General features: G+C 44.7%; 1 long non-coding RNA gene across 1 annotated transcript; it reads right to left on the bottom strand.

Moving 5' to 3' along the window:
* Positions 1 to 285: 285 nt before the first annotated feature.
* Positions 286 to 3,984, bottom strand: LOC133232952 (uncharacterized). The gene is made up of 2 exons (XR_009731519.1): positions 950 to 3,984; positions 286 to 576 (listed from the first exon to the last, which is right to left on the bottom strand). It is a non-coding gene; the product is annotated as an uncharacterized LOC133232952 (long non-coding RNA).
* Between the last annotated feature and the right edge of the window lie 984 nt (positions 3,985 to 4,968).

The raw sequence follows: 4,968 nt of genomic DNA, 5'->3' as shown, positions 1-4,968 counted from the left end.
CAAGCAAGAGTACTGGAGTGGGGTGCCATCACCTTCTCCGATTTAGTGTGAGAGAGGTGTTTTAATTAGAGACTAAGCCCCCAGTGGGCTCTGCTAGACAGGTACAGAGACCTGTGACTCCCACACAAAGGTCTGTAGCAGGGACTTCCACATGACGCAGAAGGCTGACCCAGAGGGCCTTTTGGATCTTTATCAACCTGGACTTGAGAGTCAAGGATGCTATGGCGTTTGCAACTTCAGCTCCAGACCTTCAGCCACTTCACTGGAAAGAGACACATAAAAGTCTTGGACATGTACACACTGCTATATTTAAAATGGATAACCAACAAGGACCTCCTGTACAGCACAGGGAACTCTGCTCAATGTTATGAGGCAGTCAGAATGGGAGGGGAGTTTGGGGGAGAATGGATACAGGTATATGTATGGCTGAGTCCCTTCACTATTCACCTGAAATGATCACAGTATTGTTTGTGAATCAGCTATACCCCGATACAAAATAAAAAGTTAAAAAAGTCTTGGTCCTGGGACTTTGCAATCCCACAGTGGTGCTTCACCAAGAAAAGGATGCTTTTTCACCTGTGGGAAATGAAATAAATATGAAAGTTTTAGCTGTTGAGCAAAAGAAAGGATTACCTAGCTGTGAATACAACCCGGAATGTCTAAGACCTTTCTGCAAATAGATGCAAAGTAATATCTACATATATATAATGCTTTTTTTTTTTTTTTTACCATACATTCTCATAACTGAAAGAGGTAAAAAAACAGGAGGAGGGCAAAACATGGCCTTCCAGATGTGTCAGAGTTGTGATAAGTCATGTTTAAACTTTACCCAAAGTGAAATAAAGTGTCAACAGAAACTGCCCAAACTCTCTGATCAGGTCAGGCAAACAACCAATCGAAAAAAATCAATCAAATGTGAAAGGTGGCTAAAAGGGGTGAGAACGCTTACCTCTGTGATTCCCATAGGAGCCAGGGCTATTTGACATGTTTTCCGCCAGCGGCTGCTGCTCCTCCTCGTAGCTACAAACTGGCCAGAAGGACGCCAGAGGCTGTTGTTTTGTCCTGGCTTGGCCATGAGCAGTCTAAGAACTCAGCAGCACCAGCTAAAGATGCAGGAAGGAGGCTAGCAATGGTTGGCTGGAAAGAGACAGAGGGACTCGGCCCCAGGGCCAGAGCTGGCAATGGTGGGCTGGAAAGAGACGGAGGGACTTGGCCCCAGGGCCAGAGCTTTGGGCAGGGAGGTGGCCAAAGCTGCAAAGATGAATGGAAAGTCACATCTAGATCTGAAACACCGCACAGACTCAAGGAGATTGGCTCACGAGGGTGGGATAACTGAGCAAAAAATCTCTACGTGAACTGCTGAATCCCACTGATGACAGCATTATAATGGGGAAGAATAGGTGTTCAGAGATATGCATGAAAAGCATATTGTAAACTATTTCCATGAAATATTTTGACTACCTGATAAAGTAATTAGGCTCATTGTAAAAATTGGGGGAAACCTTGAAAAGTGTGAAGAAGAAAATAAATATCACTCATGAACCTATTAGCCATTTAGAATATTGTTGACTTTCAGATATATGTGTGCATACATGAATATTGGGCTCCCCTAATGGCTACATGGTAAAGAATCAACCTGCAATGCAAGAGTCACAGAAGATGTGGGTTCAGTCCCTGGGTCAGGAAGATCCCCTGGAAGAGGGCATGGCAACCCACTCCAGTATTCTTGCCTGGGGAATCCCACGGGCAGAGGAGCCTGGTGGGTTACAGTCCATAGGGTTGCAAAGAGTCAGACATAACCAAAGCAAGTTAGCAAGTACGCACATGACGTTTGTCACAGTTTTTCTTCCAAGGAGCACGTGTCTTTTAATTTCATGACTGCAGTCATCATCCACAGTGATTCTGAAGCCCAAGAAAATCAAATGTCACTGCTTAGGGGGAAAATACATTAAAATTAGAGAAGGAGAAAAGTAGGTGAAACCAGAGAGTTGGAAAGGATAATGTTTTGAATGTTTATCACTCTTATATTTGAAACTTTACATGGATCATCCCTTTTCATCCTCACAAATTCTATAGGCTTGGGACAAGGATGCTCATTGTAGCTTGTTTATAATAGCGAAAAATTGAAAACAGCCTTCTTGTATAATCCTGAGAGAAACATTATGCTGTGCCCACGAAGTGCTTTACCACCAAACCCTTAAAACTGTTTATAAAAAATTCTGTACTGACAGGAGACAGTGCTCAGAGCATGATGTTCATAGGAGTAAACAGAATCGTATGCAATAAAATTACCAAAGCTCTTCTCTTGTCCTTGTTTACACGTATGTATGTAATATACATACTCATGTATCCATGGGTATATCTCAAAGTTAGCAGTGTTATAAACAGGCAGTGAGATCATGAGTGATATTTATTTTCTTCTTCACACTTTCCAAAGTTTCCCCCAATTTTTATAATGAGCATAATTACTTTAACTATTAGACAAAATATTACATGGAAACAGCTTATTTGCCATATACTTTAAAAATAGTTCAATGTATTTATTTATTTATTTTTATGACCTCACGGATATACAGTCCATGGAATTCTCCAGGCCAGAATACTGGACGGGGTAGCCTTTCCCTTCTCTAGGGGATCGTCCCAACCCAGGGATCGAACCCAGGTCTCTCGCATTGTGGGCAGATTCTTTACCAACTGAGCCACAAGGGAAGCCCAAGAATGCTGGAATGGGTAGCCTATCCCTTCTCCACCCAATCTTTCCGACCCAGGATTTGAACCAGGAAATGGCAACCCACTCCAGTACTCTTGCCTGGAAAATCCCACAGACTGAGGAGCCTGGTAGGCTACAGTCCATGGGGTCACAAAGAGTCGGACACGACTGAGTGACTTCACTTCACTTCTCCTGCACTGCAGGTGGATTCCTTACCAACTGAGTTACTGAGCCACAAGTGAAGCCCAAGAATGCTGGAGTGGGTAGCCTATCCCTTCTCCAGCGAATCTTCCCGACCCAGGAATTGAACCAGGGTCTCCTGCACTGCAGGCGGATTCCTTACCAACTGAGCTACCAGGGAAGCCCTTAATAGTTTTATGTACTTGTTTACTTACTTTAGGCTGTGCGCCGTCTTCCTTGCAGCACACAGGCTTTCTCCAGTCGCGGTGAGCAGGGGCTGCACTCTAGTCGTTGGGGCGTCGGCTTCTCGTGGCCGCGGCTTCTCTCCTTGCAGAGCTGGGGCTCTGGGACACGGGCTTCGGTAGCTGTGGTACCTGGGCTCCGCAGTTGCAGCACGCGAACTCAGTAGTCGCAACTCCCGGGCTCGAGAGCAGAGGCTCAGCGGTTGTCAGGAGGCTTAGCTGCTCCTCAGCTTGTGGTCTTCCCGGGTCGGGGATCCAGCCCGTGTCTCCGGCATCGGCCGGCGGAGTCTTTACCACGGAGCCACCGGCGACGCCCATACGGTGTGCTTTTTGTGCAAAACTCTGACGTGCATTACTCCTCTGCTAAAGCACCATCACCAAAGGAATTCAAGTGGCCGCATGTCTTTAACAAGGACAAATTACAGACAATTGGAAAGCATCTACAATACATCAGTAACTGCTCTGTTGCTGTCAGTCCCGGAAACATACTTTCCGTGTTCTCACAGCAAGCAAGCAGTGTGACTCCAACACCAGCAAACAGACATTCAATGTGTTTTTAGTCTGAAAAGTGTGTGACCTGCTCACATTCTCTACTGATGCTGAAAATACTTTGGGGGTGTCTTAGGAAACTATTAGAACCATATTTGTGTTACTCCCAAATAAAAAAAAAATAAAAATGGTTAAGTTTTCACTAACCATATGTTCTATTAACCAGTGTCCTAACATGACAATCCTAAGAAAGAGAATCTTATTAACATTTTTTTGGTAGGGTTGATTTTGTTTGTCTTTTTAATTTTTACAATGTTGTGTTGGTTTCTGCCATACAACAAATCAAATCAGCCATAATTAAACATATATCCCCTCCCCCTTGAGTCTCCCGCCCCTCCCCCATCCCACCCCTCGAGGTCATCACGGAGAAAGGAGCTAAGCTCCCTGTGCCGCATGGCAGCTTCTCAGCACCTCTCCATTTCACACGTGGTCCTGTGTATATACTGATGCCACTCTCCATTCGTCCCACCCTCTCCCTCCCCAACTGTGTCCGCAAGTCCGTTCTCTACATCCGCATCTCCATTCCTTCCCTGCAAATGGGTACCACCTTTCTAGAGTCCATATATATGTGTTAATATACAGGATTTGTTTTTCTCTTTCTGGCTTACTTCACTCTGTGTATCGGACTCTGGGTTCATCCATCTCACTAGAACTGACTCAGATCCGTTCTTTTTAAGGACTGAGAAATGTTTCACGGAGTATATGTACCACATCTTAACACGTGATAGGCAGGGAAAACTGACAGGGCAGAGCTTTCGAAGGGTGGTTTTCTTTGTCTAAGATGAATCATAAAAGATGGGGGGAGGTCTGGGGAGATGAAAACAGGTTGTGGTTCATTGTGGTTCATTGTGTGATGAAAACAGATTGTGGTCGGGGGAGGGGAGACAGGCTCCTGGACCTCATTAGACTTTTCATCCCCTAATCAGAAAGGTGCTACCTTCCTCCCTTCTGCTGGGCTCAAAGCCAGAGAGCAATTCACTTCATCTATAGCCTGAGATTCTGTACCAAAGAGGGCTGGGAGATTGCTAATAAGACCTCAGGAAGGCAAGTCATATTTAATCCCAGGAAACTCAACTGGTTTTCAGCTTAGCAGCTTTACATCATGGACATTCCAAGTCAGTCCAAAGGAGATATCCTTTCCAAGATATGCAAGGGTTTAGAGTTAGACCAATGTGATGTCATCTCGAGGACTCCATTCTGTTAAATATCCTGGTGTGTTTTCAAGGAAGTTTATGTAATAATTTGCTCAGAACATAAGCATCAATAAAGTAGGTATTAAGAGTTGCT

Source organism: Bos javanicus, chromosome 19 (assembly GCF_032452875.1).
Source record: "Bos javanicus breed banteng chromosome 19, ARS-OSU_banteng_1.0, whole genome shotgun sequence".
NCBI lineage: Eukaryota > Metazoa > Chordata > Mammalia > Artiodactyla > Bovidae > Bos > Bos javanicus.
The sequence above is the reverse complement of the archived record's forward strand: the minus strand, read 5'-3'. Positions and strand labels throughout refer to the sequence as shown.